The following is a 12,612-nucleotide window of genomic DNA, read 5'->3' on the forward strand; positions in this document are numbered from 1 at the left end:
TTTCCAGGAATATCCACGCTGAGGGCAACATGAGCCAGAATGAAAAGGCTCTCACTCCCTGGCTCCCTCCCATTTTCCACTCGCTGGTGCTCAAGGGAGTTAATAAGCAGAGGTGAAAACACCGGTCCTGTCCTAATGAGACCTTGTTTGAGGCGGCTAGGGCCTGGCAGGTGACAGAGGAGGAATTATTCACCATCTAGGCGTTCACCCGTCCCCCCGCCCCCCCCCCCCACAACTGGGATGATGTCAGGACCTGGGGTGCAGAGTCTGGGCTGGGCTGTCACTCAGACGAGGGAGCAGGGCTCCTGTGACCACTGGCATCCAGCTTACATAGCCAGCCTTGGGTGTGGGCCGGGGTGGGCGGCTCAATCTCCTCCCTGGGCCAGGAGCCCAGCCGGGCCCTCGGTTCATACCCGGCGCCTGGTACCAGACCCACCTCAAGCCCTTTGCATAAGCCGGTTCCTCCTCCCCACACTCTTCCTCTGTAAGCAGTAAGGCAGCAGTATTTAGTAAGCACCTACTATTTGCCTGGATCTGTGCTCAGTTCTTGGGGAGATAAGGCAACAGAAGACCCTAGGCCAGCCCTTAGGTTGACACAGCCTAAGCCAAAGTTCGCTTGCAGGGAAGAGAATTAGTCATACCCAGTGCTCTGGGACCAGGAAGGTGTTGAGATCAAGGAGAAGGAGCTCTTGAGAAGTATGGGATATGGAAGGCTTCCCGGAGGAGGCTGGCTGGAGCAGACTGACACTCAAAGGATTCTGAGGATTTCCAGTGGGGCTGAAGGTGAGGCAGGAAAAGCATAGGCTTAGGTCAGGGTATCGCCCAGACCAGGACCCCGGATAAGCGCCTGCTTGGGCAGGTGAGTGCAGTATACTGTGAGCTTGTGCTTGGGGGTGGGGGGGGGGGTTGGGGGAGGAGGTGGCTGGGTGATGGCATTTGTGTCCCAGAGCACCGGTGGGAACACACCTGTGGCAAGGAACAGCAGGGAGGCTGCTGGACAGAGCAAGGCTGGGGCTATGCTATTGAAGCAGCCACGGGCTTCGGCCTGGCACCTCGTAGGCCATGTATCTGCTGAGCGAATGAGCCATACAGGGGTGGCTGTCCTGTAATTGTGGTGGGAATGAGCAGTGCAGGGCGGGCACTCGGCAAATGCTGATTGGGCGAAGGGTACATGGCACGCACTTGGCCGTCTGACAAGTGAGAACCCAGGTCGCAACAGAGACCAGGAGGCAGGGGGGGCAGAGCCCAGAGCAGCCCCAGAGTAATTCTTCAGAACCCGGGGTAGGAGATGCCTGCTTACCTAGGAGGTGCCCAGGGGCACATTGTGGCTCCTGACAGAGTGAGGACTCGGTGGGCCAAGTTGCTCAGGGCCCAGCTGCAGTGGGGGCCTCGAGGGGCATGCTTGTACACGCCTTCAGGACACCCCCAAGACAGACCCAGCCGCCCTACAGCCTCTGGGATAGGGAGAAAATGACTACCCATCACACGTGTGTCACTGAAAGGCAGAGGACAGCGGAGCTCCAGGGCCCTTAGTACTAATAACGAGAGCGATAATAATAACGATGCCGGGGTGTCTGGGTGGCTCAGTGGGTTAAGCGTCCAACCTTGGCTCAGGTCATGTCTCAGTGTTCACGAGTTCGAGCCCCGCATCGGGCTCTGTGCTGACAGCCCAGAGCCTGGAGCCTGCTTCGGATTCTGTGTCTCCCTCTCTCTTTGTCCCTCCCCCGCTCATGCTCTGTCTCTCTAACTCTCTCAAGAATAAATAATAAACATTAAAAAAAAAATAAAAGAAATAATAATGATGCCAGCAGGGAGTGCGTCATCTCCCTTGGTCTGACACCCTTTGAGGTGGGACCAGCATCATCTCCATGTGATGGGTGAGGAAACTGAGGCAGGAGGTGGTTAGGAAGATAGCCGAAGTCTCCAGGCGGCAAAGCCAGGTTAGGAACTCGTGATGTCTGACTGTGACTCTCCCGTGGGGCTCATCCCACCCAGCCCTCACTGCCAACGTGTGGAACATCTGTTTTGACCCAAAGAAGGAAGACACAGACTCTGAGAAATCATTTGAAATCGTCCATGATCACTCTGTACACAGGTCCTTCTGGTCCCTTCCCAGCTTTGTGGGAAGGTGAACACCCAGTGGTTAGAGAATGGGCCCTTCCCCTGAATCGGGCTTTTGTAATGCAAGTAAATTACCTGCAAGCCTTTTGATAATTTAGGTGTTTAAATGGTAATGACTGTGGGGCCAGCCCAGGAGGAGGGGAGGAGGCCGTGAGTCAGATGGGAGATTCAACAGGCACTTAATCTCAGTGCAGTAGGACTTTTCTAAATCTGCCCCTTCTGCACGAAGAACCCACTGACCAGACACTGGGCTGCCTCCCCCTGGGGCTGGGCCACGCTGGACATTCTTGGCTCTGTCAGAGAGGGTTGCGGAGCTTCTGGGGGTGGCAAGAGCTTGGTGGCTGTGAGTATAGAAGATTGCGAAGGTTCAGGGGACAGCCTGTGTGTCCCGGTTGCCAGCAGATCCCTCAGGCTCCAAGGACAACCTGCTGCTTTTTTAGGGGTTTGGAGAGGGGTCTCCTGGATAGTAATAAGGAAGAATTTTAAGAATAGACCTTGTTCAGCAAACGGAGAGAGAAGTGACTTGCCCAGGGTCATGCAGCCAGGATTTAAGACCGAATCCTTGCTGTTGCTGTTAATCACTGTGATATCGCCCTGTGTGTGTGTGTGTGTGTGTGTGTGTGTGTGTGTGTGTGTGTGTGTGGTTTTGGGTAGTCCTAATGATAGCTGTGTTAATCAGCACCTGCACCGTATAATTTATATACATTATCTAATTTAATTTTCCTAAAGCCTATTTTGCAAGTGAGTAAACTGTTGGGCAGAGAAGTTAAGTCATACAGTCATATGGTCACACAGCCCTTGGGAGATGGGGTCAGAACTTGAACCCAGCTCCATGTGACTTTCAAGCCTGAGCCCAACCAGACTCAGGGCACCGAGGACCTGCTCTGGGCGTTGCCAGGGGAGAGCCCCTGCCAACCAGGAAGATCAGAGGTGGCTTCCTGGAGATAGATGGGTTTTGTCTCCGACAAACCAGGTATCTTGAACTTTCAGGTCCCAAGCTGTGTAAGGCCCCATCACCTGACCTCCCAGAGGCTCTTCCTCTTGGTCATAAAATGAGAAGAAAAAGGCTTCCTTCCTGTGGCCCAGAAGGACCAGGCAGGTGGAGGGTGTGTTCCCCAGGTTCAGCTGGGCTTGCTGAAGCAGCCAGCATCGCCATGGGTTAGGCCTCCCCAGATCAGGGCCCAGAGCCCTTCCCAAGCATCAACTCGGAGCCTTGCAACCAGGGCAGCTCAGCTTTGGGGGGGCCAGAGACACACAGCTCCCGCTGGGAGTTGCAGGGAAAGGCCAGGACAAAGTAGATGGAACAGTGTGAGAAGACATAGGGCACAGCCAGCACGCAGTTGTTGGCTGCAGGGAGGGGAGTGGGAGCAACGGTTTGTAATGAGGTCCAGTGGCTCACACGCTCTTCAGGGGGCAGAGAGGAGCCAGCAAGGACACCGACACAGAAGGACACGGCGCGTCACTTCTCACTGAACTATCATTGAAATGCAGCTTGTGGGAGCCCAGAGATAGCACGCGGGCAGGTAGTGGCTCTGCTCCCCTGGATGCTGGCGGGAAAGAGGTGCTCATGGCGGGGAGCCCGGCTGTAGCTGCGACGACGTCCTTCTGCACGTCTGGCCTTTCAAATGCAAGCCTGGTGGGGGCCGGGAATGGGAGAGGTCAACGAGTTCATTCAGAAACGGGGGTGGGGTGGAGAGAGGTACACACAGTGCCCGGCTAAATGTGAGATTCCAGAGACACAGGGTGGTAGGGGCTGGGGGAGCTCAGGGGCCAACAGATCCCACCTCCTCTAGCAAGAGGAAACCGAGACCCAGAGACAGGAAGGGGCTGGTTCGGAGGGGCCGGGGGCTTCCTTGTTTGTGCTCCTGCCCTCCGGCGGGGCTTGCCACCTCCCACTCCGTCTGACCTTCCGCCCCAGCTCTCCCCCTGACCACGAGTGGGGGGCAAGGCTGGAAGGGAGAAGGGTCAGCGTGCGTCGCCTGCAACACCTCGCTGAGCCTTGGAGGGCACAGAGCAAGGGCATTCCTAGCAAGGCATGGGGCGGGGGGGTGCCTCGGGGCCCCGCAGCCTGTCTTTCTCCGTTCCTAGACGCCGACCTTGCAGCACCTGGACAGGGAAGGAGAGCACCCAGAAAAGTCTGCCAGGGCTTTGGAGCTGGTGCGTCTGTGGCAAGCTCTGTGTGTCTACCGCAGGGCCCCCTCCGTACCTCTGGCTTGTCTCCCTGTCCTCCCCCTGCGGGCCTCCCGGTCACGCTCATCCGTGCACCCTCTGTGGCTCTTCCCTGTACCCATCTTTGTCTCTCTCCTTCCTTGGCTCTCTTGTGTTTGTCCTGCCCAGGGCAGCTGCACAACTCCAGGGGGCGTCCCATCCACACCTGTTTGCTGTCTCGGGGCCTTTTCCTGACTCTCTCGGTGCTTCCCTGACTTGTGCCCTCTTTCTCGCTGCGTCTCTTGCTGTCTTTTTTCTCAGTCTCTTATTTTCCCTCTCTGGGCATGTACCTGCCTGTGTGTTGCCCCCCTCCCCAGACGCGTGCACACACGGTCTCCGCCCCTCTGTGGGCGGGGCGCGGGTTCCTCCCCACGCCTGAAGGCACAGCTCAGCTCCCCGCAGGCCGGCCAGCAGGAGGGCAGCCTGGAGCTGGAGCCCCGAGCACCCGCCCCCTTGGCAGCCTTGATGTTGTCCTTGCTGAGAAGGTTCTGTGTCCGTGTCTATAGTGGGCCTCCCTGGCCCAGCTCACGGGACTCCTGGGAGCCAGTGCAAGCCTGGCCATCACTCGCCTGGAAGGTGGCTCCCGTTTGGGAACAGGAATGCCCTGGATAGGAAGAAGAAGGGAGGGGACAGTTGGTGAAAAACACAAACAAGCAAGGGATTATGATCCCTGAAAATGTGCCCTTTGTCTGGTGTTGGAATTTGCCCAGAGAGCGAGCAGCGGGGCGCGGGGAGGGCGCTGGGCAGAGGGGCCAGGGTGGGAGCCGCCGTGGAGCATTGGGTTGGGGCCGCTGGGTTCGGGCGGGGACGCGTCTCCTCCTCCCCTGGAAACATCATAAATATGTGGCTGATGAGACGAGCCGCCAGGTCTCTCCAAACCCACCGTGTGAGCAGAGCCTCTTGCCCAACCACCGTCCTCCGTCAGTCATTCAGCAGACATTTATTTAACACCGCCTGTGTACCAGCGCTCTTCTGAGTGTTTGGGAGACATCAGTGAGCAGGAGACCAGGCCCCTGCCCTCAGGGAAGTGACATTCTAGCAGGGTGAGAAAGAGCAGAGATGTATTGAGCTCCGAGGTCTTCCTGACAGTCCCCTCGCCCATTCGTGGCACAGGGCAGCTGGCTGTCAGCGTGGAGGGCCTCCTGGGTGCCAGGACGCAGCCTCCTCCCCGTCAGTGTAGACCAAGGCATTCAGTGCCCACTGGCTGAATGCACACCCCTGCTACAGGCATTTCGCAGTTTACCAGGAATTTCCAGAAGCACCTGGAGAGGGGAGGGACCCGCAGGACCTGTGTGGTGGGAGGCTTGTAGCCAGCCTGGGCTAGGGCAGCTTCAAACAGCAAGGAACAGAGCCGAGAGCAGCCCTGGGATGGGGTGGAGAAGGGAATTTTGCAGCACGGCACGAAGCCCCCAGCTCCGTGGTTGCCCACGACGTGATCCTAGAGAGGTTCCTAAACCCCGCTGTGCCTCGGTTTCCTCATCTGCAAGATACGAAGGTCAGACAGATCACAGGCTTGTTCTGAGCTCAAATGTGATCACGGTGCCCGCTTGTAGGCGTGTGGTGGCAATCATCGGTCAATACTGTCACAGGGGACAGTCTCCCTTTGCCAGGGGGAGAATCTTCCCCCCGGCAGTTGGGAATCTTCCAGTCTGGTTGGGAATCTTCCAATCTGGTTAGAGGTCATTCTTGCTTCACCATTGGGAAGCCTCTTCTCTCTGTGGGCCTCAGTTTCCCCGTCTGTCTATCAAGGGAGTAGGGCTCACCGACATGGGAGCCAGGAGGCCAGGGATTGCACCTTGTGCGGTGGGATCACCGGGCACATTACCTGCTAACAAACCCCCATCAGCTGCCAGGCACCTGCAGCCAGAGTTGTTCCGAAGTAAGGCCACTTGGGGATCCCACGGGGTCTCCTCTGGGGTCCCGGGCTCCACCGGGCCTGCCAGGGGTTCCCAACTGCAGCCAGGCCTGGAAGTTCTTTCCCCACACAGCCGGCTGGTGGAGCGCCTGGCAGGGACCCGTAAATTGAAAACATGATGTTTCCTGTCAGAGGCCAGCGCGGGGCTGGACTCGGTGTGGCCTTAGAAAGCTGGCCTCGCTCTCAGGAAGCCCTGCTCCCCACAGCACCGCCACAAAAACAGTGGAAAAGTGAAACCTTTTCAAGTCTGTGTTTCCACTGTAAACAGGGGACGAGAGCTGGCCCCTCGCCTCCTGGCGCTGCTCTGCTGTTCCTCCGCCCTGCGCCGGCCTGCCCAGTCTTTGGAGGCACCTCAGCTGCCCCTTCTGCCCCAGACAGCGTCCCTCCAACTCAGAGAAGCCCTGTCCCCCTAATCATGAGGGCTTCCAAGTTGAGTTCAAGCATTAGCCCTCAGTACCCGTCCTGTGAGGTAAGAAAGACGAGGGAAGGAGACACAAGAGCACAGAGAGGGACAGGACTCGCCCGGTCACGCAGCGAAGTGAGGGCGGCTGTGGTCCCCTCCTTCATGCCTGCGGTGACTTCAGCAGGCCTGCAGGCCATGGCGGGAGGCTCGTCATGGCGGATGAGCGTGTGAGCCTGTGCAGAGCTGCTCCCCCCTGCAGCCAGAGTTCCTTTGACTTTGTCCAAGTCAAGATGGAGAGCCTAAGAATGTCCCTTTCTTCCTTACTGTAAAAGTAATGCACGCTTCTTGTAGAAAGCCTGAAAGTCCCATAAAAGTTGAAAGAAGAAAAATAAAAACTGTCCGTGACCGTCCCAACCGCTGGTCATGCTGACCAACATTCTGGTGTATTTCTTTCTGGTGACTTTATGACTTTTTTTTGTTCCTTCTCTTTTGGACTCAACTTATGTCATGAGCAGGTTTCAGGGTCATTCAGTGTTCCTAGAAAATGACTTGGTTTTTCTTTAAATTATTTTATTTTATTTATTTATTTTGAGAGAGACAGAGACAGCATGAGTGGGGGAGGGGCAGCAAGAGAGGGAGAGAGAGAGAATCCCGAGCAGGCTCTGCTTTGTCAGCACGGACCCCGACATGGGGCCTGAACCCATGAATCTGTGAGATCATGACCTGAGCCAAAACCAAGAATCAGACGCTTAAGACTGAGCCACCCAGGCGCCTCTAGAAAATGTGATTCTTAATGGTTCTGTGGAAGGACCTGGAACAGGGCCAGGGCCATATCCTCCTTCACAGGTGTGTTTGGTCCCCGGCCTGGGTGTGATGTGGCATCGGTGGGGACACAGTGGAGAGAGGCCCCCAACCCTGGGGTTTATGCTGAAGGCACCCTGGCATGGACCTCGGGGTGGAGAACCCAAGCGGCTCTGATTCGGCATGTGACCTCGGGCCCGTCTGACCTCCCTTCCCATCTGTGAAATGGGCGAATGGGCTTCAGCCAAGTCCCCGTTCGTGGCTAGTCAGCCTGCTACAGAGGCCCTGCTCGCCAGCTGCCTGCAGACAGATTCTTTCCTTTATTCAGTCCAACGCTGAGTCCCTACTATGTGCAGGTATTGGCTCATCAATTTGACAAAAGGCCCCTGTTCCCAGGCCTTTTCTCCCCACCGTTGTGCCTCCCACACTCCTGCCCCTCCTAACCCTCAAGCTCCCCAGGCCCCCCTCCTCCCCAACCCCTCACCAGCCATGGGCTGGAGCCCGGCTGGGCAGGGGCGGCAGGGGTCCCAGCAAGAGCTATCTCCGGCCCCTTCCACCCCCCAACGTCCTTGGTGGCCCTTAGACAGCTTTATGGAGGACGGATGGAGGCTGTCTCCCTCCTGGCAGGTTTATTTCTTCATTTTTCAAGATTTGCTCTGATTTTTCCACATCGGCTTCCCTGGTACCCCCCACCCCTCCCTCTGCATGCTTCCCCTCCCTCCCCCTCCAATCTGTCAGCCCAGCCAGGAGAGAGGGCCACTGGCCTCCAAGGTGATTGAATTATTGGGGGGAGGGGGGGGAAGACAGGCCAGAGTTTTCCGCGTGAGTGCTTTTGGCTTCCTGCCCTTGGAAAGGGGCTGGAGGAGCGGGTACGACTGGGGGCCATGGGTGTCCCAGACAGTCCTGCTCTGTCTCCCGTCTGGGCTACAGATGAGCCCTGCCACTGATGGTGCAGGCTAGTCAAAGCCACTGCCCCTGTGCCCAGCCCAGCCCTGCTCAGGCCTCGGTTTTACTTCCAACTGAATGGGCAAGTCTGTAGGAAGGAGAGGCGTTAGGGCAGCCTCAGGCACTGACTCACATAGGAGAATCTCTTCCACATCTGCTATCTGTGCTGCGGGACCGGGACCCAGTTTGAAGACACATAAAACATCTACTGTGTGCACCAGGCACATTCACATGCATAACTTCACATAAACCTCCCCTTTGAATAGTAACTCAGAGATAGGTGGCAACAGATAAGAGTTGCTGGCCTTGTTTTCACAGTTGAGAAACATGCCTGATCCAAACTCCTCCTGCTCACCTGTGGACTCCTGGACGACCAGGGCTCTGCCTGGGGCTTTTCAGGTTCTCCGGGGAAAGCAGAAGGCCAGACACTCGTAAGAGACCCAATAAATGCTTGGTGAACTTCCTTCTACTGAAGGGAGACCAGAGAGGTGAAGTCACTAGCCCAAGGTCACACAGCTAGAGATGGAGCCCTGCCTTGCCTGTCTCCAAGCCACTTCTCCTGGTCTAGGTGTTGCCAGAGAAGGCTGCCATTCTAGCTGGCCTTGTCCAGCCACACGGCTGCTGTGGTGGCCTGAGAGCTTGGGGTTCCAGGTCCCACCCCCTTCCCACGGGTGTCTGTGCCTCTGCTGGTCGGGCCGCACGCACACACTCTCTCTCCAGGCTGCCTTCCCTCAGAGGAGGGGCTGAGAGGGGAGAGCCCCCTCCCCCGCTCTGCTCCACACTCCCGCTCATGGAAATGAAAAACACATTGGCTTCATTATCCCGGACTGAATGAGCAGGGTTGCCATGGCGACAGCCATCTCGGGCCGAGAGGGGGCAGGGAAGGGGCTGGCAAGGCCATGGCAAGTGGGGACCGGGCAGCAGGTGAGCAGGTGCACCAGGCGGGCAGGCGGTAGGAACAATTGCTCCTCGTGCCGCCCGACCCTGCGCTGGGCCCCTGCCTTTAGATCGCCACCCTGGGACCCAGAGAAGCAGGCAGGCCCCATCCTCTGCTGAGTGGCCTCTGGTCCACCCGTACTACTGGCTGTCCATCTGTCCCCTCCCTGGAGGATTGCTGAGGGTGAAGGTGGGCTCGTGCCTCTCACCATCCTAGAGGTCGAGAGCGAGGGAAAAGGTGGGAGGTCGGGAGCCAGATGAAAGCTGTAAGCCCCCTCCCCAGCTGGGACCAGTCCTGGGGCTCCATGCCTGAGGGTGCCAGACTCTGCACACCCCAGGACTCCTGTGTGACCGGTGTCGTGCCGGTGACCCTGTCCTCAAGCATAACCCTCTCCAAAGAGGTTGGATCTTCAAATATCCACCAGGAAAATCGGTGTGATGGTGGTTGTGGGGATGACAGCAGGGAGTCCTGAGCCAGCATAGTCTATGCCTGTGGAGGCCCCAGGAAGGTATCCGTGCCTCCAGGCCTGAGCTGGGCTGTCCCCATGGCCCTGACCCTGATAAGCCAGGCTTATCCCTCCCCGGGGCCTACGTCCCACCTGCCTCATGGCCTGTCACCCCAGGCCTTGAGTCTGAGAACAGCACCCCTAGGTAGGCCCAGGCTGTGCTCAGGCTGGTCCAAGGGAGACTGAATGTACCCCCTTTCTCCTCTGGGCCACCTGGTGGTGCGGGAGCCCAAGCTGGTCCTCTGGATTATTCTCGAGCAAACACTGCTGCCTCTCTTAGAGCAGATTGCCTCTGCCTGTCCCTCCTCACGATCCAGAGATGCCGGGACAGCTGCCGAGGGCCCCTGCCCGGGAGTACTGAGTGCCCACGAGGGACCTTGCCTTCAGGCAACACTGGTCAGAGAAACCCCACACTGACTCCAATTCCCGTTTCACCCTTGCTCCTAACCCTAAATTTAGACCGAGCCTCACCCCCAATCTTCTGGCCCAGTCTGCCTGGGCACGTTTCCAACTGCGCTCCGTCCAGCTTCTGTGCGGGCTGTTCTGCCCACCTGAATGCCCTTCCTTTGCAGCCTGCACATCGCCAAGTCTAACCTCCTCCTGCTGAGAGAGGGCATGTGACTTGTCCAAGGCCACTGACAGTCAGGGCAGCATGGCCTGGGCTGGACGTCTGTTCCCCATGGACATGGCTCAGGGGTCCGCATGGCCCTAGATCACGAGCCCAGCAGCTCCAGGGGCTGGGGACAGGTTCCCTGCCACTTCTTAGAGGGGAGGCAGAGAGCACCAACATTTTAGCTCCTTGACAGCTGTTCTCAGTGGGGAGGGGCCCAGGAGGGGTGCTCCGGGGCTGACCCCAGCCTTGCTGACCAGGCCTTAGTAAACGGAGACAGTCCTGGGGCCCCTCCCACAAATGGGCCGCGTGCCTCCCAGGAGACAGGTGGTGAGGAGCCTAGCCCGGCAGATGTGGTTGGGGTGTCCATGGCACCGCTCTAGCCTTGCCTTCCTGCCAAATGGAGGGCGGTGCCGAGGAGAAGGCAGCACAGGCAGGGGAAGCCCCAGCGCCTCCCAGGGGCAGAGGAAACCCAGGGGTTCTCAGCTGCAGGCAGATCCCAGGGGCTCATTCCAAAATGCTGGTTCCCCATCCATCCCAGGGAGGCCAGCGCAGAGCCCAGGAATCAGAGTGTTTGCAGCTTCCCAAACCCCAAACCCAAACCATGGGCCATGCTTGACTTGCTGCCTCCAGGCACCTAGCCAGCCTGCCTCAGGGTCCCAGGCCCTGTGCCTTGAGCCTCCGTGCAAAGTCCCCACTCCCTGTGCTCCCAGGCTCCCAGGCTCATGACCCCTTGCTGACCCTCCCTGCGTCATGTCCTACAGAGGGCCAGCCTCCGGCCAACCCTGGGGCCTTGTGCCTACCCCTTCCCCCTCTTCCCTCTCATCCACGTCCCCCTGCCCCAAAGCCCATAGTCCCCATGACATTTGTCCCCTCCATTGACCTCCCCTGACTCCGGGGCTGTGTGTCCCGGGCCCACCTCCCAGCCACCACCACGGCTACCGCCCAGCTCCCCGCCCTCGGCTGAGGGCAGCCGCTGGGCAAAGCTGTCATTTTCCCTGCCAGGGATTATAGGTTTGGGACTGAGGGAGTCTGAACTGGAGGAGGAGGAGCCGGGACTCTCACCCCAATGCCAACCCCAAGAGACACCTCACGGAAAGGGTGGCCTGGTGCGGAGTGCTCTTTGGGCTGGGACGGGGATTCCTGTAACCAGGGTCACCCCAGCTCTATGTGTGCACGTGTGTGCAGTGTGGATGTCCGTGTGTGCCTGGCCTCTCAAGAGTCACGGGCTCTCTCATACTCATTTAATTTAATCCTCCCACAACTATCATGCAGGCAAACCGAACCCATTTTCCAGATAGAAAAGACACAGCTCAGAAAGGTTGCGGGGGGCGGGGGCGGTGGCGCCTGAGTGGCTCAGTCAGTTAAGCGTCTGACTCTTGATTTCAGCTCAGGTCATGATCTCACAGTTGGTGAAATCGAGCCCCACATCGGGCTGCACATTGGCAGGACGGAGCCTCCTTGGGATCCTCTCCCTCCCTCTCTCGCTGCCCCTCCCCAACTCACGCTCTCTCTCTCTTTCTCTGTGTGTCTTTCTCTCTCAAAATAAATAAATAAACATTAAAGAGAAAAAAAAAGGGGCAGTGGACTAGCCTGGGTCACACAGGAGACTAGAGCAGAGTCCGGAGTAGGTCTGCCTCGCCTTCAGCTGCCCACCTCCCACCGGGTGGCAGCTCCCCCATGCCCTGCCCCCACCCGTCCTCCCGCCCATGGGCAGCAGAACTGACTGGGCCGTCACAGGCCTCCATGAGGCCCCAAGTAGCGGGTCCCATGGTCCAGTGCTGTGTGCCACAGCCACCATGCCGGCTGCCGGGAAGGCTTTGCAGGGCAAGACTGGAGAAAGAGAGCACGTGTCCCTCTGCCACTCAGCCATCAACAGCGCCCCTTCGAGCTGGGCTTGGAGGGATAGCGTGAGCCAGGCCTGGAGTATGGCAGCCCCGGTTCAGGGTGTACAGAAGCTGGAAGCATCTCCTGGCGGTTCACACGCCAGTGGGGTGACCCCAACCGCACCCAACCTGGGCCCCCCGTTATCCACTCTGGAGGGAAACGGAGTGAGTGCCTGTGTGCCAGGAACAGGGCCCAGGGACCTCCAATGGGCTTTGAAGAGTTGAGGGAACACGATGGGGTCGTTCCCAGCACAGGCTCTGGAATCAGGCTGCCTGTGTTG

At 58.4% G+C, this 12,612-nt stretch overlaps 1 protein-coding gene across 3 annotated transcripts in view; it reads left to right on the plus strand.

Annotated features, from left to right (window-relative positions):
- ZMIZ1 (zinc finger MIZ-type containing 1) overlaps positions 1 to 12,612 on the plus strand; it is a 233,121-nt gene that overhangs the window by 93,823 nt on the left and 126,686 nt on the right. The gene's annotated exons all lie outside the window — the stretch shown is intronic.

This window comes from Panthera tigris, chromosome D2 (assembly GCF_018350195.1).
Source record: "Panthera tigris isolate Pti1 chromosome D2, P.tigris_Pti1_mat1.1, whole genome shotgun sequence".
Classification (NCBI taxonomy): Eukaryota; Metazoa; Chordata; class Mammalia; order Carnivora; family Felidae; genus Panthera; species Panthera tigris.